Genomic DNA, 24,884 nt, shown 5'->3' on the forward strand with positions numbered 1-24,884 from the left:
TAAGATTATTATTAAAGCACTTGCTGTATGACCATTCTTAGCCACCTCTTATGGCAACAAGCCATTGCTCTGCAAAGGCTCATGGTTCTCCTACCCTATTGATAGTTTTATGTGAGTAGTTTGGTACATTCCTTGAGGTAAGGGGCTTCCACCCCTATATATATTTGTAATTAATTTTGTTATTTTTCAGGCTTAAGCAGTTTTGGCTTGTTCATTGTTGGCTTGTGTTGATTTCCCCTTCGCCCCTCTACAAGAAATTTCGTCTATTCCTATTACTATTTTGATTTTGTAGCCCAACGGAACTTAGTAATAGCCCTTGCCAAAGTTGCTAGTGTTCTATCCTTTTCACAAGACAAGAAGTCCTCAATCAGTGCGAGTTGTTGGCCCCTACTTAGACCTTGACAAAATTTCAAACTTCATAAAATTACCTTTGTCCCATGGATGATAGTCTTTATGAGAAAATTATTTTGAATATCTCCCTTGTTGATTTGTTGTAAAAACTTTGATCACAGTTTTGTCATATTAGTTGTTAAAGTCGTTTGCCAAAAGTCAAGGAAGAGTGCCATAAGAATGTTGCAAATGTTTATAAAGACTTTCAAATGAATTGTAACCTTTTCTTTTAGTAACCATGAGATAAAACATAAAATGTTAAGATTCTCAATATATCATGGTGGTACAAAAACTAGTGATTGATGCTGAAGGCTAACTTCTAGAATTTGAAATACAATCACCATATATGGTTAGCTAGTAGTCTTTGTGATTACTAAAACATGATATTCACTATTTTGAAGCTTCGTAATGAATCATCAATTCTTAAAGATGATACATATGCTTCAGATTTTGATCTTTTATCAAGGTTGATGGATTTTCCTAATGAAAAAGAAGCAACTCTTCTTGTAAAACTTGTGCAGCCAATTTAAAGCTTAATGTCTCATAGACAATTCAAAATAATCTAGTAGATTCAATCTATGAGTGGGATTTGGAATGGCATCATGTTGTGCTCTACAGATACTTTAAATGCATCTTCCATTGTTGGAAATCATTCTTGTAGTACATGGTGAAGAAATGGCATCTGTTATAGTAGTAAACATGTGTCCTAGAAAAACAACAAGTTGTCATGTACATTGGTTTTTATTGAGAAAATCTTTATAGACCCTGCCTTGTAATTGGGTGGCAATGAAGTTTGTTGTCCTCCATTTTGTATCCTTGCACAATGGAGGTAACCGTACAAAACTTTTTCAACTAATTTTTGCATATCTTTGAGATAATTCACTATATAATTGGCCAACATTGATCAACCAATCATTCCAAATTCGAGTAGTGAATCCTTTTACTAAAGGCTTTCATCAAGTCCTTTTCATTTTTCATTTTATTAAGCCTATGCTTAATTCTTTAGGTCTTCCATGTCCTTTCTAGCATTTTTTAGTGTGTTTAGTTGCTTTTAGTCTTTTTGTTATCCAATCTCTTGCTTTTAGTTTCTCCTTCGATTTAGTATATCGTAGGGCTTAGTTGGACTTAGTAGTCAAAAGATATGACCATTTAAGTGCCCAAAAAGTGGACTCTCCAAGTACAAACATATATTTAAAATATAGATGTTATATTTTAATGTTGACATTCACTTTTTGAAACATATGACTATTCACTTTATGTTATGTTTTTAAGTTACTTTTATCACTTAAGTGACTATGGTGTACTTCATGTTATATTTTTCACTCTGAGTTGCTTTTTAATTTTTCACTAAATTGACTTTATCACTATATAGTTCTAATTTGATGTTGAGTTTTACTTTATGTTTTATTTTAAAACATCTAAGTTAGATATTATTTTTTGAATAATATTTGCACATAATAGTGATATTAAACTCAAAAATCAATTAGACGTGTGCTAAATTGGTCACTTCAGTTGTGCAACTCAACTACATGTCGTTTTTACATGTTTTCATCCAAATGCACTTGTAGAGTCATATTTTGGCTTGAAAATGCATATTTAAATATGTAATGAACTTCCACGAGTCCAAGTTACATAAAAACTCCATTCTACATGCAAAAGAGGTCACATGTAATAGCACTTGGGAGTGTGCGATTTTCTCTAGAAAGGCAAGTTGTGGACTTGAGCAAATTAAAGTTGTATTTTTAAATATGTAATGGGCCTGGCAGAGCCTGATTTACATGTAAATGTTTTTTTTCAGCCAACATGTAATATGTAAATGGCCCTTACAAAGTGTGATTTACGACTAACAACACATGTAATAACATCCCAAGAGCCTGTTTTTGCATTCCTGGGCCAAAAACATCTAAGTCCTAACACGTATTACATATTTTAGATATGCAATGATGCTGGGAGAGTGCAATTTTGCACCAAAGAAATGCATTTCCCTCCAAAAATTATATGCAATCGCCATTGTAAAGTCTGATTTGATCAAACTTGCATGTGGAGGGCATGTGAAAAAGAAATAACACATGCAATAACACATTGAGAGTGCATTTTTGCAAAGGCATGCATGTAAATGATATTTGGAAACACTGTTTTGCATTTTTATGCCAAAAATGCTTAATGTATATGCATTTAAAAAGGCACATTTTTGTCAAAAACGCCAAGAAATTTGCACTTCCAGCCCATACATTTGCAAAAGGAGAAAGTGTTTTGGAGTTTTGATGCTAGATGTGGCATATGATAATCACACTTTTTACCAAGGGCATAAAAAGTGACCCATACTTGTGCATTTGGAGGGCACATTTTTTTTTAAATGTCCTTCTACATGCATTGCATCAAAACATTTTTGCATCTAAAGGTTTTCTAACTTAATTTTCGCTTCTACATGCAAACACACCCAAGTATTTGAGCACGGAAATTACCATTTGCAACTTTTAATTGGTCAAAGGAACTTAGTCATTGCATGCGTTTGCACTTGGAGAACCTGATTTTGGAGAAGACTTGCTCGTTTAAACTTCTCTTTCCTCCATTTTTGGCTCATTGAGCTAAGCAAGTAGAAGGTTTCAACTTTTCTTGTATTTATTACTTGTTTTGCTACATTATTACATTCTTTGGCTCATTTTTATCCATTTGTTCAAATGCAACCCATGTATTTTGTAATTTGTCTTTAAATAAGTGTAAAATCTTCTTGTTTGCAAATCTTAAAAACTCTCCCACTCTCCAAAAACAAAATTGCATATAAAGGGATATCTTAAAGTTTGTCATGTCTAAGTCAATAGCAAGAGGTATGTTTTTTTATTTGTTCTTGTTTTTTCTTTTTTGTTTGATTGCTTGTTTTGTTTTCTTTTTGGAAGAAAGTTGAGGATTCCTATCCAAGAATGCAAGTGCATATACACACTTTCACCTTCCATGTCATTTTCTAATGATGCAGAAGCATCCAAAGGTATAAGGGCAATCCTGTGTCACCCAAAAAATGTACTTAGACTTAGTTTCTGTTTCATGTGTTTTCATTTTTGGATACCCATTTGGGTCAAATAAAGGTTCCAACTCTCACAGTTCCACTATCAGTGCGTTAGAAAATCCCGAAAAAATAGGAGCATGTAATTGGGCCATCATTTTGGTAAGCTAGAAGGTGTGAATTGGCCAGATGAATGTAATCGTGATGTAGAGCAGTCCAGAAAAAGAATCATGTCAAAAGGCCCTACGGTTTAAAAGTTATTGCAATTTTTCGGGTTTTGGAGACCTCCTAAGAATGCTTCAAAGTCAGGTTAGGGGCATTAAATGACCTCAAAAAGGACCGAAAAATGGGGGATGAGAGAAGCTGTCTATAGGGCTATAGAGTGCTTCGAGAGCTTTTCGGAAATGCAAACGGTTCGTCAATCGGAGCTACGGTTCAAAAGTTATGCCTCCCGGAAGTTCGGTTACCGTTTCTGGATTCTTCTAGATTTGCACTAACTTCTAATGCAACTTCTGGAACCTTCTATTTGGTCGGTGGATGCCTACTAGCACTTTCTAGAATGTACTCCTAGTCCTTAACCCTCTGGGGTCTATTTAAGGAGTTTTCTGGCATTGTAAAAGGCAGTTCGGAGTGGAGTTTGAGAGGAGGTACTGAAAGGAGAAATTATCTCCAGATTGATGCTATTGTAAGCCCTTAGGGCATGTTTTGAAGTTTATTTTCTCTGTACTGTTGTACTAGCTTATTTTTTCAATTAATACAATTTCCCTTTTCTGTTGTGTCCATTCTGTTCTTGGGTTGCGTCCCCATCATCTAACATGTCCAATTACATCCTCCAATCTCAATTACATGTTTACCTCAAGTAAAAATGAATCATTTTTACCACATTTAATGACATCTACAGAACTCAACTTGGGTAAAAACTCACATTTTAAAGCACCCAAACTTTCATATTGCACATAACCAAATGCCTTCATCTTGCATTCTTGGTCACCCAAAGAAAAAACCTCATGTTTCCCACATGCAATCCACCATCCTAAACCTGATTTTGGCCATTTTTGCCCAAAATACAAGTTGTCCTAAGCATTTCCATCCTTCAGAAGTGTTCAATAAGTATATAATCTGTACTTAAAACACCCAACCCTCATGGGCCCGTCATTGTAACTAATATTGCAAATTTCTCAAGGATCCAATCTCATTGGAAGATGTTCTCATCTTCATGCTATGGTGCATTCTTCAAGATATGTTAGAATTTTTTTAAAGAACATAGACATGTCGTCAAGAACATATGCATTCTTTCTCCTATATTGAATGGCTTAGGGTGAAGGTGTTTAACTAATGAACTCATCTCATCTATTTTATATTAACAAATTCATCGCTTCCATTTTCCTCCAAACAATTTTTTTATTATTTTCAAAAATCACCTTGCTTTTTTTCTCTATTTTTTCAAGATTCCTTATTTTTTTGAATCCCCTATTTTTGAAGATTGGTATTTTCCCTTTTTTTCTTCTCTTCTACTTTTTTAGGAATTTTCTTTTCTCTCTTATTTATTTATTATTATTTATTTTAAGGTTAATACAAGATTGTTCTTACACAATGGATGCTTCTAGATCACAATCACATAGAGAAGCATCTTCCATGAATTCTAATAATCCAAAATAGCCTTGTTCATGTTTAACTCCACTCTTCTCATAGGATCTACTAAAGCATTAAATTTTCCATCTAGAAAGATCTTGGCATCTCCTAAAGCATTAATCTCCCTACTTAATGTTATTCAAAAGCTATATTATTCACAAACATAATGGAATTAGATAGACGTTTATATTTCAAGTCTCAAGGTCAACATCACAAGCCATCCACAATTCCTTCCTCAAATCCTTCAAATAAATCCTCCTAGCATTCCACAAAACTCATGAACCCCTAGCCACGCCCTTTAAATCCTTGAAGTGGCCCTCTTAAATCTTGCAGTACTTCAAAAATTCAACGCCCTCTGAGCTTATTATATTGGTCTCATGAAAAAGAATGCTTCACACTTTTAGATAGTCTAATTGATGTCTCACAAGGTTCTTTTTGTTAGGGCATTTATGCCCCTTACATTCCATGTGGTTATCTTCATTATTCATTTAGAGAAGTGCTCAATCCCTTAGATATAGTTGTTGAAGCTTTAATGATTATGAATCTCTTTTTAGAGGTCACCTCGTCCCACGTTTTCATTTCAATCTTTCTCATGATCTTCTTGTCTAACTTTTGCCCATCATCAAAGGCTTGCAAGATGATTTGTTGATGAGGTAGGGGTCAATTTACACTAATTCATCTCTTATAGATTCATCTATGATGCAAGAGCATCCTAGGTGTAAGAGCAATCTTGCATCACCCAAAAAAAAAATTATTTTCAGTCTTTTCTATTTTAATAAGGACTAGTAGACAGTGTGGTTACTATTTATGAGAACTTGCTATTTTTAGTAAGTTTGTCATATGATCTCAGAATGTTCTCATTTTCTACAAGAAGGTTCATTTTTGAGTTGTAAGCCTACCATAAAAATCTCATTGCTCAAGCATAAGTATTGGAGAAGTTATTACAAATTTTCGATGGAAAAATTTGTAGAAAAATCTTCAAGCTCACCATTGGAGGCCTTAGAGTGCCCAAATGAGGTCCAAAAACTCGACGGAAGGGTGCTATCACAATTTTGATCTATAGATCAAGAGCTGGCATTTCGAAAAAGTGGTTATAATAGCCAATCAGAGCAACAATTCAAGAGTTATGACCTTTCAAAGTTGGGCTACCCGAAATATCTAAAATAATTATCAAAGATGTATTTGGCCGACTCTATGTATTGTTAGGGTCTATCGGCCCTAGGTATTAAATTTCAATGTCTAAAACCTTCCCGAGCGACATAAAATTGCCTATTTAAGAAAGGCCCGAACATTGTCTAGAACAACTCTAGGTGGTAGTTCACAGCTTAGTCTTGCAGATTACTATAATGAAGGTGTCCATGTGGGTTAGCATATTGTATTATGAGTTCTATAATTCCGCATTTGCGGTGCAAATAAGTCCATATTTTGTTCTGGCATATGTTGTTGTTTCTTTGTTTCTGTTACGAATTTATGGTTTTAAGGGGAGCACCCTTCATCAAGTGGTATCAAAGCTAGAATTCTTGAGTGTGTGGACAGATCACCGATTGTGAGGTAGTTCGCACCAGGACCGTGGTTTGGGCTTTGTGTGTAGACAGATTGCCTATTGTGAGGTAGTTTGCACTAGGGTTTTAGCGGAAGCACAAAAATGCCTCTACAAAGAGAGCGTGGCGTAAGCGTTGTAGGTGTGACACTTGAGGATTTTCAAGCTCTCCAAAGACAAATGCAAGCATTGGAAGAACAAATTCGTAGAGGAATAAATCTTCCCGTAAGAGATGAAAGCAAGGATGAGGACGAAGTAGAAGAAAATGCCGAAGCAAAGGCAGTTCTAGATCTAGAGGAAGAGAGCCTTTTTAGGGCCATCTCCAAGATTGGAAAAAAACCTAAGTTTGAGGTTCCCACATTTTTCGGAATTGTTAACCCAGAGGAGCTGATTGATTGGATCAATGAACTGGAGTACTTTGAGTGTGAAGATATTGAGGATCTAGATAAGGTCAAGTTTGTGAAGGCGAAACTAAAGGGACATGCAAAGATTTGGTGGCAGGAGGTTTAGTTAGAGCAAAATAGAAAGGGAAAGGACAAAATCACTAGATGAGATCAGATGATAGCTAAATTGAAGTGACAATTCATTTTCGAGGATTATGAGCTTGATCTGTTGAAGAAAATGCAAGGGTTGAAGCAAGCAAAAAAATCTATTCAAGAGTATACCGAAGCGTTCTACCGAGTTCTCATCAGAACTAGCCATGCAAAAGCTGATAAGGAGAAAGTTGCTCGTTATCTTAATGGGTTAAGGCCAAGCATTCAGGATGAGCTGAGTCTAGTTTGAATGAAAAGTTTGAGGAGGCATACCAGTTTTCCCTAAGAGTTGAGGAGAAACTGAACAAGAAGTTTGACAACAAGAATAGCGGAAGACATCGTGGTGGAAGATCTAGCAGACGATCTTATAGAGGCTGTAATGATGACCAAAAGAACAAGGATGAGGCTGGAAGTAGCAGTTAGAACCAGAGGGGAAACAATTTTAATCATTTCCATGATCAGAACAATAGAGATTAGAGAGGAAGAGGCAGAGGACAAGGATCTGGAAGAGAAGGCTTCCATGGGAAATGTTTTCATTGCAGAGAAGAAGTGCATAGAGAATTTGAATGTACCCAGCGCCAGGAAGGATAGATCGAAGAACAGAAGGCTAGGCTAGAGTTGCACATGTTGATGAAGATGCTAGATCATCACATTCTGAAGATGTTGAAGGAGGAGAAGTCCTAGTTAACAGAAGAGTCCTATTGAGTGGTGAGAATGAACTTGATCAAAGAAGGAGCTTTTTTTGCACAAGGTGCAGATGTGAAGATGAGTGTTGTGATGCAATCATTGATGGTGGAAGTACTGACAATCTGGTGTTAGAAACAATGGTCACCAAGTTGAAGCTAAAGAGACAAAAACACTTGCGTCCATACCGTATTGCTTCGGTGCAACATGACCACAAGGTCATGGTCAACAAGTAGTGCTTAGTGAAGTTCAAGATTGGAAGCTACCAGGATGAAGTACTATGTGATATCATACCTATGGACATATGTCATATGTTGTTGGGTAGGTTGTGGCAATTTGACAGACATGTTGTACACAATGGGCAAGCAAATACCTACACTCTGACCAAGGATGGCGTGAAACATAAGTTGAATTCGTTGAAGGATAAATAAGAAAAGGTATGTAGTGCTGCCAGAATATGTTTTGTTGATGGAAAAGAGTTTCTCAAAGGTATGAAGTGTGAGCATATGTGTTTTGCTATAATTCCAAAAGATAGTAAATAAGAAGTAGAGGAGGTGCCTGCAGAAGTTGCAGATATGTTGGGAGATTTTTCTGATATTGTATCAGATAATGTACCTGATGGATTTCCCCAATGAGGAAGATTAGTCACCAAATGGATTTGGTTCCAGGAGCTAGTTTTCCAAACAAGGCAATGCATAGAATGACACCAGCAGAAAGTGAAGAATTGAACAAACAAGTTCGTGAGTTGTTGTAGAAGTGGTTGATTGGAGAGAGTTTGAGTCCATGTGTTGTACCAACCGTACTAGCACCAAAGAAGAATGGAGAATGGAGGATGTGCATGAATTCTCACACTATCAATAAGATCATAATCAAGTATAGGTTTCCATTGCCAAGGATGGATGATATTATGGATTGTTTGAGTGGGCCTGAGTATTTTACAAAGATAGATTTGAAGAGTGGTTACCATTAGATTCGTATTAGAGAAGGTGATGAATGGAAGACTACTTTCAAGACCAAAGAAGGACTATACGAGTGGTTAGTCATGCCTTTTGGGCTAACCAATGCACCAAGCACTTTAATGTGGCTCATGACTGACGTACTGAAGGAGTTTCTAGGTAAGTTTGTCATTGTTTACCTAGATGACATTTTGATCTTTAGCAAGACATTAGAGGAGCATTTGATCCATATTCGTAAGGTGTTTGATAAGTTGAGGGAAGAAAAGTTGCTTATAAACTTGAAGAAGTGCAGTTTTGTAAAGAAGGAATTGGTGTACCTGGGATTTGTAGTCTTAGCAGAAGGTCTGAAATGGGACCCAGAGAAAGTGAAGGCTATCCTTGAATGGCCTACTCCAAAGAGTGCGATAGAGGTAAGATCTTTTCATGGACTAGCTAGTTTTTACACAAAGTTCATAAGAGGTTTTAGCAGTATTTCTGGACCCCTGACTGAAACAACGAGAGGGGATAGGAAAGAATTTAAGTGGATTGTAGGAGCAGATAAGAGTTTTAATCTGTTGAAACAGAAAGTTACTAAGCAACCTATTTTAGCACTTCCTGATTTTAACAAGGTGTTTCAAGTAGATTGTGATGCTAGTGGTGTTGCAATAGGAGCTGTTATGAGCCAAGAAGGTAGACTTGTTGCAATAGGAGTTGTTTTTTAGTGAGAAGTTGAATGATGCAAAAAGAAAATATTTTGTTTATGATCAAGAATTTTATGTTATAGTTCAAGCATTGAAGAAGTGGAGACACTATCTCCTTCCTAAGGAGTTTGTTTTGTATACTAATCATCAAGCTTTGCAATATTTGAATAGTCAAGAAAAATTGAACCAAAGGCATTTAAAGTAGGCTGAGTTTTTGCAGAGTTATACATTTGTTTTGAAACGCAGGAGTGGGAAGTCTAACAAAATTGCAGATGCCCTTAGTAGAAGACAACTTTTGCTGACATAAATGTAGATAGAGGTGGTTGGGTTCAAGGAAGTCAGTACTTTGTATCTAGATGATTCTAATTTTGGTGAAGTGTGGAAGGCTTGTACAAAACCTATTACACTTGACAGGCCAAAGAGGTTGGATTTCATGATCCAGGATAGTATGTTGTTCAAAGGAAGCTACTTGTGCATTCCCAAAAGTTCAATGAGAGAGAATCTCATCAAAGAGAAGCATAGTGGATGATTAGCTGGACATTTTGGCAGAGATAAAACCATAGCTTTGGTTACTGAGAATTATTACTAGCCACAGTTGCAGCAAGATGTGAAGAAGTTTGTACAGGGTTGCAGAGTATGTTAAATGGCAAAAGGAGTGAAGCAGAATACAAGGTTGTATCAACCATTACTTGTACCAGAGAATTTGTAGGAGGATGTCAATATGGATTTTGTTCTTAGATTACCAAGGACACAGCACGGGCATGATTCTATTTTTGTGGTGGTTGAAAGGTTTTCAAAGATGGCACATTTTATTCCTTGCAAGAAGGCTAGTGATGTTGTTCATGTGGCAAAGTTGCTTTTCAAAGAAGTGGTGAGACTACATGGTCTGCCAAAGAGTATCATTTTAGATCGAGATACCAAATTTGTTGGGTATTTCTGGCATACATTGTGGAAGAAGTTGAAGACAGATTTGAAGTTCAATTCATCACATCATCCACAAACTGATGGACAGAAGAAAGTTGTGAATCGTAGTTTGGGAAACTTGAGATGTTTGGTTGGAGACAAGCCAAAAGGATGGGATATGATTTTACCAGAGGCGAAATTTGCTTATAATAATTCTGTCAATAGGAGTACTGGTAAATCACCATCAAAATTGTATATGGGAGCAATCCTAGAAATGTTTATGAATTGAGGCAGTTGGATAAAGGTGAGATAAGTAGTGTTGAAACAGAAGAATTTGTAGAACATTTGAAGAACATCCATGAGGAGGTGAGGAGGCACATGATAAAGAGGAATACATCGTACAAGGTTAAGGCAGATGTGAAAAGGAGGTTTAAGGAATTCCAAATTGGAGATGAAGTCATGGTTCATTTGAGAAAGGAGCGTATTCTAGTGGGTACATATAATAAGTTGAAGATGAAGAAGTTTGGACCATGCAAGAGAGTGAAAAGGCATGATTTTGGAAATGCTTATGAAGTGGAGTTGCCTGCTGAATTGAATATTTCACCAGTATTTAATATTTCAGATTTGATAGAATATTACGAAGGAGGTGATGGAGATGAAGTTGTAGAAGCACAGTGGAGTATTCCAGTAGCTAGTTCAGCTACAAAGGAGATTGAGGAGATACTAGACAGTTGTGTTGGCAAAAGTACAAGGAACGGAACTTATGAGGAATACCTAGTCAAATGGAAAGAGAGGCCAGTAGAGGATTCATCATAGCTAGCAAGGGAGGAGGTTAACCGTCTTGGTTTTCCTCTGAACAACTAAGATGTGACAAAATCACTTCTCAAATTACCTCGATTATCTGATGCATGAGCATCCTAGGTGTAAGAGCAATCTTGCATCACCCAAAACATATATTTTATTTTTAGTCTTTTTCTATTTTAATAAGGACTAGTAGACAAGGTGGTTACTATTTATGGGAACTTACTATTTTTAGTAAGTTTGTCATATGAGCTCGAAATGTTCTCATTTTCTATTGGAAGGCTCATTTAAGAGTTGTAAGTCTACCATAAAAATCTCATTGCTCAAGCACAAGTATCAGAGAAGTTATTGCAGATTTTCGGTGGAAAAATTTGCAAAAATATCTTCAGGCTCACCATTGGAGGTCTTAGAGTGCTTAGATGAGGTCCGAAAACTTGATGCAAGGGCACTAGCGTGGCTTCAATCCTATAGATCAAGAGCCGATGTTTCCGAAAAGTGGTTATAATAGCCAATCCGAGCAACAATTTGAGAGTAATGACCTTTCAAAGTTGGGCTACCCAAAATATCTAAAATAATTGTCAAAGATGTATTCAAATGGCTAACTCTATATGTATTTTTAGGGTCTGTTGGCCATAGGTATTAAGTTTCAATGTCTAGAACCTTCCCAGGCGGCATAAAATTGCCTTTTTACGAAAGGCTCGAACATTGTCTAGAACAACTCTGGGTGGTAGTTCGTCGCTTAGTCTTGCAAATTATTGTAATGAAGGCGCCCATGTGAGTCAGCATATTGTACTTATGAATTCTGTAATTCCACATTTGTGGCACAAATAAGAAGTCCATTTTTTGTTCTCGCATTTGCTGTTGTTTCTTTGTTTATGTTATGAGTTTATGGTTTTAAGGGGAGCACCCTTAATCAATCTCTCTCAAAATCAAACTCACCCATTTCACCTTCTCCAAGAGGTTATATTGCCAAATCATTAAACTCAGACTAGACAAAAAATCTTATCTTCATCTTTTCCATTCTTACTTCCAATCTTGGTTATTGATGAGTTGAATCATCTCTATCCCAAACTAAGTTGGTCTTGACAACTCAATCCATAGCAAGGTTAACTAGACACTAGCTAGGATTTCCTTAATCTAGTCATTCTTTGTCTACTCTTTGGGCCTAAGATTAACATAAATCTGACAAGAGACATCTCCCATAGGATTATGCAAGGGAATTACCAAGTTCTCCAACTTCTAGGGTGTCCATTATTGTCAAGGAGTCAGTTTGCAACTAATCAAATTTTGCCTCCTCTTGCCACATCTAGAGAAAAAAATATTACCTCTTCAATTTTTATTTCCCACTTGCCATCAACCATTTTTAGAATGGGTTTCTGGGAACAATCTTGATATTTAAAACCTTGATTCCAGCATAGAATATTCTAGGAACATATCTACGTCATAATCGACCCTTGGAAATTATAATTCCCATTAAAGCACTCCCTTGACCAATACTCTAGGGGCAAATTGTAAAGTCACAACCAAATTGGTTCATTCATAGGACTCAAAGCTCTTGTAGATTGAAGTTAGGGATCCACCTCTATAAAAAAATATAATCTCAAAATCCAAATAGAGCCTTTTTCATGCTTCTCAACATTTGTCTTCTCATAGCCTATATAACAAAGCATTAAAGTTATTACCTTGTAGGATCTTGGCATCTCCTAAAGCATTGATCTCCCTAATTAATGTTATTGAAAGAGCTCTTTCCTTCTCAATCCTCATGGAACTATATAGATGTTTGTGTTTCAAGTCATAAGGTTCAACTTCAAAAACCATCCACAAGCCTTCCTTCCTTAAATCTTTCAAATAAATCTTCCAAGTTGTCCACAAAACTTCTGAAACACTAGCCATCTCATTTTCATCCTTGAAGCAATCCTCCCAAAGCTTGTAGTACTTTACAAACTTAACACCCTCTAAGCGTATATTGGTCTCTGAATAAGAAGAATGTTTCCCACTTTTCAAATAGTCAAATTGTTTCCTCGCAAGGTGCCATTTGTTAGTGAATTAAGGGCCCTCACATTCCCTATGATGGTCTTCCTTATCCTCCTAGAGAATTGCTCACTCCCTTAGATCTAGTTTTATAAGCTTTAATACCAACGAGTCTCTTCTTAGAAGTCACCTCCTCACTCTCTCTTGTTAATCTTTCTCCCTGTCTTCTTGTCTAACTTTTTCTCATTACCAAAGCCTTATAGACCAATTGATTGCTAAAATAAGGGTCAATAATCCATAATCTGTCTACTACAAATTCACCTTCTCATGGAGGTTTTGCTACCAAATCATTGAACTTGAACTTTAAAAAAAAAAAATATCTCTGCCTTTTCTACTCTCACTTCCAATCTTGGTTATTGACTTAGGATGAGTCCCAAACCGATTTGGTCTCAACTTTTAATCCATAATGAGGTTGATTGAACACTAGCCATGATTTCCTTAATCCACCCATTCCCAACATTAATCTTTTTCTTCTTGTCAAGACTAAGAATTATATTATTTTAATTAGAGACTCCCTCATTGGAATAGATGAGGGCAAGGCTAAACTCTCCAAGTTCTTTGGTGTCCATCACTGGCAGGGAGGAAACTTGCAACTAATCAAATTGTGGCTTCTCTTTCCATGTCCAGAAAAAATGGTATTTCCTCTTTAATTTTGATTTGTTGAATCTCATTTTCCATCAATCATTTTTATAATGATTTATCAGGAAACAAAGTTGATGGTCATAACCTTGATTCTTGCATAGAAGATTCTGGGAGCTATCTACTAGATCAACATTGTCATCCTCCCTAGGTTATTGCTAGTCCAATGAAAGCACTCCCGCGACCAATACTCTAGGGGAAGTTGTAAAGTTGCACCCAAATTGGGTCATTCATAGGATTCAAACCTCTTGCTAAAGTTAGGGATCCACCTCTACACAAAAATGTTTTCTCAGTTCCAATCAAATTCCTTGGCAATCATATGCTTGCCATCTCAACTATCAAAATTGATCACAAATAAAGCCTTTTGGTAGGGCACAAATATTTTTTGTTACTAGCATATTTTGGTTGAATTATCCTTCGATTTTATTCGTGTTCACCTTTCTTCCTAAGACTCTACCTATGATATTAATGGAACTCAACTCCTCTACATCCCTCACGATGACATCCCCAATGTCTTCACAAATCTCTGCTTCTAAAAGAAAACCCTATTGTGACCTCACATTTACTAGGCATTCTTTGAAGGAACTTGCACAATTTCACATGTTTACTATTTTTATGAAATAAACTAACTTTCATAAGCAAGTGCACAATTTCACATCAATTTATATTTTATATTTTATTTCAATTTTGATTCCCATTCCAATGGTTTGAAAAGACAAATAAAGACAAGGTCTCATAGGGGGAAACAATTTTTATTCCCACCCATTCGAAATTTATACTAATTTTTTTTAGTACCACTAATTAGCCGATAGGCTTTTACATCAGGCGACAACCTGCCATAAATGTCTCACACCACCGAGAATTTTGACGGAAAACGTTTTGCGGCCATTGTTACTAGCGAAATGCAGGACAAAAGTTCTCATAGATTTTTAATGTTGTGTTGCATCTTGGTGATAGACATGTACATAATGTCTAAAGATAATTTTTTATTTTGCCTAAAACAAAGTTATATACCACTATCTTATCTAACGAAACAATATAAATTTTAATTTTAACAAGAGCTCTAAGAGAGCTTTAGTCCTTGCCCTTTTGCAAGGGTTAGAAGATAGATGTGACATGTTATTTTTATGTGTATGTAGTTTTGATTAGTTCACTAATAAACCAATCTATAAGGTTTTGATATATGATTTACATGTTTCTTCCATCATATATGATTTACATTGAGACGAATTTCTAGGCTATTGTGGTTGGTAGAGTCAATATCTTGACTTCTTAAGTTTTTAATGCTAATTACATTAAATATGTTTGATTTTAATAATGTGATACAAATATGAGGTTTGATTGATATCAAGAATCTTCCAAACATTTGTAATAATAGGTCTAACATATATTTGACGATATAGAAATAGATATTATTTCTTAAATGAGATTTATGATACCAATCAAATTATTTTTAATATTATAAATGTATTCATAATACTTAAATTAATAAATCTACTTACAGTTATATAAAATAATATATAAATAAATTGTATATTATTATTTTTAAATATAAATATGTATGACTATACTTTTAACTACTATACAAGATAAATATTAGATTCTAATTTTTAATATTATAAACATAAATAATGTTTATTGTTAGCAAAATTTATTTATCAAATTATATTCAATACCTATAATAAATCTAGTAAGAAATAATATTCTTAAAAAATAATAAATCATAACCTAAATTTTATTTAAAATTTGGATTAATCAATTAGGGCATCAGAAATCTTTCCTTATCATTTTGAACGATATTTTACTTTATTTTATTTTCAACCATATTTTATTTTATTTTATTTTTGTCATTTTTCAACCCAACTATGAAATCTTTCACCCAATATAAAAATGTAAATTACCAATGTATCATAGTGATAAATATACTAAACATAAATTGATTTCTTCCACAAGATCCTTTGAAAAATACATTATATTTTGAAATGGTCATTAATTTCAAAATTCTTTTTTCCATTTGCGTAACTGGGTAATCAATAATTGTGAAGAGTTGTGAGGTGTTCTGATTCGTGCTTGGGATTCAAACCTAAGCTGTTGAAGTGGTGATTTGCCAACAAATCTGAGGTGCTTTGATTTGTGCTTGTGTGAGTTGGTGAATTTGGAAACAATTATGAGAAGTATTTGATTTGTGGCTAAGATTTGAACCTGGCACTTGTGTTGAGAGGTTGAGTTGGAAAAGATTTAGAGGTATGTGGATGGGATTCAATTCTTTATTTTGTGAGGTGGTGAATTTGATATTATGGAAGGCAAAGGAATGGTCAAGGGTTTCAAAGAAACTACAGGCGAGAACGTTCCTCAGAGGACGATGATTTCTGGGAGTTTTATGAATTTCCAGATTGACGTGCCTATGAAGCCGAGGGCATGGGAGTTTCAAGCTTATGAATAATATGTGCATCTCCATGATGAGCTCCAAAAGATGTGGAATGTTAGGCAATGGCCTGGCTGGAGTAACGAGCCACTTGTTAAGCCCACACTCCAGGGTTTGAAAATGAGCTTTCAATTTATTTGATTGGTTCTTTGTGACGCTAGTTGGGTTTATATTGATAAGGCTGAGTGGATTCTAAGGTTAGAGTCCTTGACAAATGTGCAGATTGAGCTGATTTGGTGAATTGCAATGGGATAACAAGGCATCCACGATACAGCTGGTGGTGAGCACAAGTTTTCCAAGGATGGTCTGGCAGCGCCCTGGTGCTTTGCCTGTTGTGAGTAGGTTCAGTGAGGAAACCTTGTTGCTGAGGTTGGCATCATGGAAGCAAGTGGAAGATAATACTTTTTCCACTGCACATTAGATCATGGAAGCCTAGCTCCATGTTGCTGAGATGCTCCTTAGGAAGATTCATGAAACTATCCATGGCGTTGATGGGTGACACAGGAAGAAAGTTCTGGAAACCTAGTTGTTCTCTTTGCTCCTTTCCTCTGAATCTGGAAGAAAGTTTTGGAACTTTAATTTCTGAGAAATTTTGATTTCACAAAATCAATGTTCACCCTAGGAAAATTGGGTGAGCCAATCAAAATTAAGAAATTAATAGGTAAAAATTAATTTAAAAAGAATTTTTTTTCAACTTTAGAGATAAAGTGATTCTAGATATAAGAATTATTTAATGAACCACAACTAAAAACATTAGTTCCCTACCTTATATAAGGCAGGGACTAATAAAGAAATTTCCTTATTTGGTTGTATCTTGAATCATTTTGTGGCTCGTGATTGTCAAGTTAAATGAATGTAGCACTTGAAAAAAAAAGACCCAAAAACTAAATAAGAATGGTGTATAGGCATCAATGGTAATGAATACATAATTTCCCATTTTGATTTTTACAGTGGAGTGAATGCAATGATTTTTTTGCAAATTATGCTTTCTTGATGAGAATGAAGAAATAATTGATGATGGGGATTATTAATGATGGATTTTCTTTCTTAAAATCATAAAATAGATAAAATTAATTTGTTTTTGTCAATTTCAAATTTTTGAAATAGATAAATTTTATCGGTTTTGTCTGTTTCAAATTTCTATGTACGAGTGTTGACTAGTTTCAAATTTTGTTTCACGGATTCAAAATTGTGGAATATCATTCCAAAAGTATCAAAATGGTAAAGTTATTTTGGATTACTAATTTTATCTCTCTATAGATATTGTATTATTTAATTTTTAATTAAATTTTTTTAAAAATGTTGACGTTAATTATGCTTATGTGACATATTCAATATTCTTTTTAAAGAGCTAAAATAGTATTCTAATGAGTACTAAACTACCTTAGTATTTGTTGGCAACAAATAGTTTTAAATTAATGATTATAATATATAATTTCAACCAATCAAATTTCATCAAATTTGAATATTTCTAGGAAATATGAGAAACTAGAATCAAATTTGAATAATTCTAGGAAATATAAGAATCTAGATATGATAAAGTATGTGGGAATAATATTTTGATTAAAAATAAATACAATATGTGGAAGGAGGAAACTAAGGGCCCTACTATTAGCCTTAATATTTCTTAGAAAACTTTGTAAACTAGAAATGAAGATAATCTAGACAAATGTATATAATATAATTTAGAATTCAAATATAAGTTTTATTTTACCAATTTTATTTTCACTATATCCAAGTTTTTTATTCAATATATTTAAATGAAAAAAAAAACTATTCTAAAAATATAAATGTTTGATACAATTGAATAAAAAAATTATTTTAGACTTCATTCTTAAATACTACATTAGACATATGTTTTATTCCATCTAATTTGTAATATTTATGTTAAAATATGCTACATTACATTACATATACTTTTGTTTAAACAATCATTTTATAAGACAAGGACTAATAAGAAAAATTTACCTTAAAAAATGCTAATCATGAGAAATCTATTAGATCCATAATTTATTATTTATTATTAAACTACATTTCTTCAATTATCTCTTTGTCAAATATCTTACCTAGATGTCTTAGTCTTTTACTTGCTTGTTGGGGGACAAATAACTAGAAGTGGATGAACTAGGACTCGAGAATATCAATTAAATTATACTTGTAGTATCATTTGCCTTGGTGGGGACAAAGTACTATGAATAGATAATATGTAATTAAAAAAGTATACTAGTAATGTTATTTAGTTGATAGGCTATTTGTGGGAAGGAAATTAAATTTTTGACAAAAAATTTGCAAGAGTTTGGCCAGAAAATTGGAAATACTTCCCATTAATTACTTACCGGCCAGTTTTTACCTCCCTCCACTTTTAACTATTGTTTTTCTTTTTCTATTTATTAGTTGTGATCTCAACACATGTTGTGATTTATTTAGTGAACTTTTGATTTTTAAAATTGATTTAGATTTTAGTTTTTAAATTATTTTAATTTTTTTTTATTATTAGTTTAATTTTTTTTTAAATATTATTTTTTAGTTTCTATAATTTATTTAGTCAATAGAATATTTATTAACCTATTTAAAAGATGTTATGTTATTTAAATTAAAAATGATTAATAATCTAATTTGTTCACATAAGATTATAATTTAAATATCCACTTTTAACTATTGTTTTTCTTATCTTATTTATTTAAAAAATAATTACTTGTGATCTCCACATTCGATTATGTTGTGATCTCTATTTATTAAACTTTTGACTTTTTTAAATTGATTTAGGTTTTAGTTTTTAAATTATTTTAATTTTTTTTTAAATTATTAGTTTAGTTTTTTCTTTAAATATTGCTTTTTAAGTTTCTATAATTTATTTAGTCAATAGAATATTTGTTAAGATATCGCTATTTTTCATTTTTTTTTTGTGCTTTTCTTATTAATTTTTCATAATAAATTTTTTGATGGGTTTTTTTTTTTTAAATGGTTTTTTTCATATTTGATAAATTGAATTTAATTGTAAAAAATTGAAATTATTGAACACGTTTCTTAAGCAATATTCAAATTTCCTAAATATTGTAAATTTTATATCTATGTTTTAATTTTTAACTTTTTTAAAAATTATTTTCAGTTAAAAAAAAACTTATATTTACATTATTTAATATTCTTTTTACATTTTTCTCTTAAATCTCATCTCCTATCAGCGCACTCGTTGCATGTACAAAAGCATGCAACTACTAGTTTAAACTAATAGAATTTAAGACATGACGTTAGTTCTATTTTTTCTTTTTACTAGACGATATCACCATTTCATAAAGTATTATCTATTCTTTTTATTATTATTATGTTCATAATGTTTTCTATAATATCATTTTCTATAATAATTGTTCTCATATAACTATAGGCTATAACCTTACGCCAGTTCTCGGTGCAAGCGCTACTTTATAAATATTCCAAACCAACGGTCCGCTAAAGCACCCGTTTCCATGACCTCACCCTCCTCGCACCAAATTAGAGATTCGAAGGACGCGAGTGAAATTAAATTTGGCCCTCACAAAGAGAAAGTGGCATCAGGGTTATTCTATTCAATCCACTAGCGGAGGGAAGGGAATAAAGTGAATTTTAGTGACCAAGTACAATGAATTCGAATTTTTCGCAACTGCAGAGGATTAAAGTAAAAGTGAAGTTTAGACGCCGCCTATTCGGAATTCGACTTTTTAACCAGCTGCAACTAATTAAAGCGATTCGTGGAGTCTACTCCTCTAATCACCCCTCAAAAAGAAAGGAAACATAGTTTTGAGAAGGGAATCGAGGGAATAATATGAAGGGGACGTGGGCACATGATTATTGCGTGGTAGTGTGAAATAATTTGACAAAATATCCCTGAGCTGTAACCAAAATCGTAGGTCAAATTTTAGGGAACTCTTTTAGCAGGATTATCGCATGCCCACATCGGAATCTTGCTGATTAAAAGATTGTAAGGTTGCTGACTTGTTCACTGTGAAAGTAAAAATTAGAAGAAAAAAAATGAGTCACAAAAATGTGATGTGAACTTCTTTTTAACAACTATTCTTAACTATATTCACAAGAAAAAAAAATGAGTTCGAATAAGGTGCCCAAAAATGTGGTGTGAAAAATTAGAAGAAAAAAAGGAGTTCGAAATAACGTGCCCAAATATGTGGTGTGAACTTTTTACCAACTATTCTTAACTATTTTAAATATTATATATTTAAAAATATATATATTCTAAATTAAACTTTAATGTGATGTTTAATATCAACTATGTGAACCGAACAGATATTGTCCATGAACAAGTAAAACGGAAGATAGATACTTATATCTACTATTAAATCTGAACTGTTTTCATTTTATTCTACCACCTATCAGTACAAAATTTTCGAAGTAATGAAGGACATGGTCGAAGATTACTAAAATTTATTGCAAGGTCTTATGATCAGTAGTGTGGAACCAGGGATTCATTGACCTAAAGGAGTTAATTGGAGGACTGATGCAGAAATTCCAGTGAGACGTATGAACAGATAAGACTACAAAGTAGTTTTGAATTCTAAATGATTGAAAAGTTGATTAACATTAACAAAAAATTCTGATGTTTAAGTCTGACATAAATATCTACTAGAATCTCTCTCCAAACAATAAGATTACTCAGCATTTATTTTATTGAATAAGGTTGAATTTCAATAACTGAAAGACTGGATTAACATTTGACAACTGATGTTTGCAACATAAATGTGATGAGAAACTAAAATTTGGAAGGTTGCGTATTTTATATATATATATATATATTCTTAATTTTAGCTTAAATTGTATTATTAAATTATTAGTTCAATTGCACTAAAAAAATAGTTGACTGTTACTAAATCTCTAGATTTAATAAAATCTTAAATTTTTTAAAAAGAAACTTATTAATAACACTCTAAATATTAACAAACATAAAATAAAATAACATGGACCCTTGGTGTACTAGTGAAGTTGAATGACTCACAAAAAGCCTATCGGAGATAAGTCTTGCTGAGTGCAAAGTCATAAGAGATGAGGCCCAGTGTGGATGCCCCTCAGTCAAAAAAAACATTAACAAAATTAAAACTTCTACTTTGTTAACAAGACTGAAACTGTTACTTTAGTTACAAACTAAAACCACTAAAACTACTTTAACAAAACTAAAACTACTACTTCACTGCATGTTACATTCCCTATGCACCCTATAAAATATATTAATAATTTTTTTATTTATATCCTTATTCCCACACAACACAGAAAGGCCACCAATGACTATGCAGACATCAAAACGACAATTTTTCAATTTTAATAAATACTAGCAAGTCGCATGCTTTTGTACATGCAACGTGTGCCGATAGGAGATGAGATTTAAGAGAAAGATGTAGAATGAACAATAAATAATGTAAATATAAGTTTTAAAAAAATAAAAAATGCAAAAAAAAAAAGTTGAAAATTAAAATATAGTTATAAAATTTACAATATTTAGAAAATTTGAATATTGCTTAAGAAACATGTTCAATAATTTCAAGATTTTACAATTAAATTCAATTTATCGTATATGAGAAAAAAAAATTATTAAAAAAAAAAATCATCAAAAATTTTTATTATGAAGAAATACAAAAAATAAATATGAAAAATAACGACATTTCTAACAAATATTCTATTGACTAAATAAATTATACAAACTGGAAAAATAATATTTAAAGAAAAACTAAATTAATATAAAAATAATAATTTAAAGTAATTTAAAAACTAAAACCTAAATCAATTTAAAAAATTAAAAGTTTAATAAGTAGAGATCACAACATAATCTAATGTGGAGATCACAATGTGGAGATCACAAGAAACTATTTTTTAAATAAATAAGAAAATAAAAACAATAGTTAAAAGGGATATTTAAAATATAATCTTATGTGAACAAATTAGATTATTAATAATTTTAAATTTAAATCACATAATTTTTATTAAAATATTTTAAATAGATTAATAAATATTATTTATTTAAATTAAATTTATCAAATATCATTTAAAAAACCATCAAAAAAACTATTATGAAAAATTAATAAGAGAAATATAAAAATATAATATGTCTAACAAATATTCAATTGACTAAATAAATTATAGAAACTAAAAAAGAATGCTTAAAGAAAAAATTAAACTAATATTTTAAAAAAAATTAAATATAAATTTAAAAACTAAAATCTAGATCAATTTTAAAAATCAAAAGTTAAATGAATAGATCACAATATGAGCTAATGTGGAGATCACAACTAATAAATAATTAACGGAAAGAATTTTCAATTTTCCGGCCAACTTGCAATAAATAATTAACGGGAAGAATTTTCAATTTTTCGGCCAACTTGCAATAAATAATTAACGGGAAGAATTTTCAATTTTCCGGCCAACTTGCAATAAATAATTAACGGGAAGAATTTTCAATTTTCCGGCCAACTTGCAAATTTTCCGTCAAAAATTTAATTTACAAATCAATTATAAACTGTATCTGAAATTTAAATTTAATTTAAAAATGCCATTTTGATGCCATTACCGTTGGATGATGGGTTTGGCACGTGGCAACGTGAAACGGGCTTCCCCGTCACGTTTCTGGCAACAAAGGTTTGAACTGACACAAATATCTGCTGTAAAGCTAACTCCTAATTTCCGAGGGCGAAAACACACTAGGGTAAATTCAAAGTCTCAAACAGTCTTACACCATGAAAATTTAAATTGCAGTTACCTGTGGATATTTATGCCACAAAATCGAAAATTAAATCGAACTCTACAGCGATATCAAGTGAATTCTTTGAAAATTATGTAAATTTAGTAGGCCGTTAAAGAAACAACAGACAAGATAAAGATACGAATTTGACATGAATAAACCTCATACCTTGCTGAAAATGATCGTAATATGTCAATGAAATTGTCCCTCTTTTTGCCAAGTCGCGGTGATATTTTCGAGCCTTTCCAAGCAAGAGTTCGTGTCCGTGAATAATGCAAACAGAAATATATAAGAATGGCAAAAGGAGTTCTTCGCCTGTGAAAAATGGTGAAAATGATCAAATGAAATGAATCGGGAGTGCGAGAACAGAATAACGGGTGCAAGTACGGCCTCTAAGGTTAATGAAATCTACTATATTGTAGATGTCCAAGGCAAATCTCAGAATTGTAACAGATCTAATTAGCGAACTTCTGGATTTACATTAACAAAATAAATCAGCGGAAACATTTGGCAACTGATATTTGAGTTTGAGTTTCAGATATTCTTGAAATACAAGGTAATTTAAATTACAGGATCTTTAGACCACAAAATGGAAAATCAAATCAAACTCTCCAGCAATATCAGGTGAATTCTTTAAGATTATTTAAATTTAAGCACCACTTACAGAATCAACAGACAAGAAAAGATACGAATTCACTATAAACAAACATCATACCTTAAAATAGTCGTATATGTCAAAGAAATTGTTCCTCTGTTTGCAACCTTGCGGTAAGATTTTCGAACCTTTCCAAGAAAAAGTTCGTGTCCATAAATAATGCAAACAGAGAAATCTATAATAATAACATAGAAATTCTTCGCCTGCGAAAACATGGCGAAAATGCTAATATGTCATTGTAAGGCGTTTCTCCTTAAAGATTGGCCATAACGTAGACATATAAAATGAAATGAATCACGAGTACGAGAACAGAGTAACGCCTACAAGTACGAACCTCTGGATTTATATAAACGAAAAGTTCAGCAGAACAATCGGCAACTGATATTTGAGCAACATAAATATCTTGAAGAATCTGTCTCCAAATTTCCAAACGCGAAAGCACATTAGGCTAAATTCAGGTCTCAGATAGTCTTACACCACAAGATAATTTAAATTGCAGTTACCTATGGTTCTTCATACCACCAAATCAAACTATAGTACCAGATCAAGTGAATTCCTTCAATTTTATTTAAACTTAAACATCAATTTAAAAACAACAGAAAAAAAAATTCAACAAATTTATAAAGAAAACTCAAACCTTCACTGAAAATGATCTTATATGTCAATGAAATTGCGCCTCTTTTTGCTGCCTCGCTCTATCTTTTTCGAACCTTTCTAAGCAAAACTTCGGGTCTGTAAACAATACAAACAGATATATTCTACGCCTATGATAACATGGCGAAAATAGTAAAATATCCTTTCAGCGCTTTTCTCCTTAAAGATTGGCCGTCACGTCGGCATATAAAATGAAATTGATTAGGAGTGCGAAAACAGAATAACGTGAACAAGTACGTACACTCAGATTAGTGAAATCCACTGTATTGCAGATGTCCAAGGCAAGTCTCAGAATTGTAACAGGTCTAATGATCGAACCTCCTTGCCTCCACCATTACATGAGGTGCAGGATCCACGTACACTTCCGCTCTTGAGTAGTTCTTCACTACCGATCTCGTTCTGCGCAAATAAATATTCCTTATAGCAGCTGTCGAGAGCGGAAAATATAAAACAAAAAGTACAAGGGAATGACGATCTCTGTACTTCAAATCTGGTTAAAGTATATGTAAATATTCTGCTGTCGTCATGATTACAATATAGTACTATTCTTTTAAAAAAGGATATTGAAAATCAGATATTTCTTTGTCAGGAAAGATAATTGTTGTCAGGATTATTGCACAGATATCGACAATGACATAGACAAGA

General features: G+C 33.0%; 1 protein-coding gene across 2 annotated transcripts in view; it reads right to left on the bottom strand.

Moving 5' to 3' along the window:
• The window catches only part of LOC149545941 (magnesium/proton exchanger-like), a 281,445-nt gene that overhangs the window by 256,335 nt on the left and 226 nt on the right, over positions 1-24,884 (bottom strand). The window contains exons 2-6 of one of the 2 annotated variants that reach the window (XM_089790886.1): positions 24,481-24,638; positions 24,223-24,317; positions 23,920-23,997; positions 23,646-23,788; positions 23,099-23,245 (exon numbers count right to left, since the gene is read on the bottom strand). The gene's annotated coding sequence lies outside the window, so the exon portion shown is untranslated. Of the gene's footprint in view, positions 1-23,098; positions 23,246-23,645; positions 23,789-23,919; positions 23,998-24,222; positions 24,318-24,480; positions 24,656-24,884 lie in introns of those variants that run through there. The other variant, XM_089790887.1, reaches the window with a different exon arrangement.

Source organism: Cupressus sempervirens, chromosome 7 (genome assembly GCF_028749045.1).
Source record: "Cupressus sempervirens isolate cs-2001-9-10 chromosome 7, ASM2874904v1, whole genome shotgun sequence".
Lineage (NCBI taxonomy): Eukaryota > Viridiplantae > Streptophyta > Pinopsida > Cupressales > Cupressaceae > Cupressus > Cupressus sempervirens.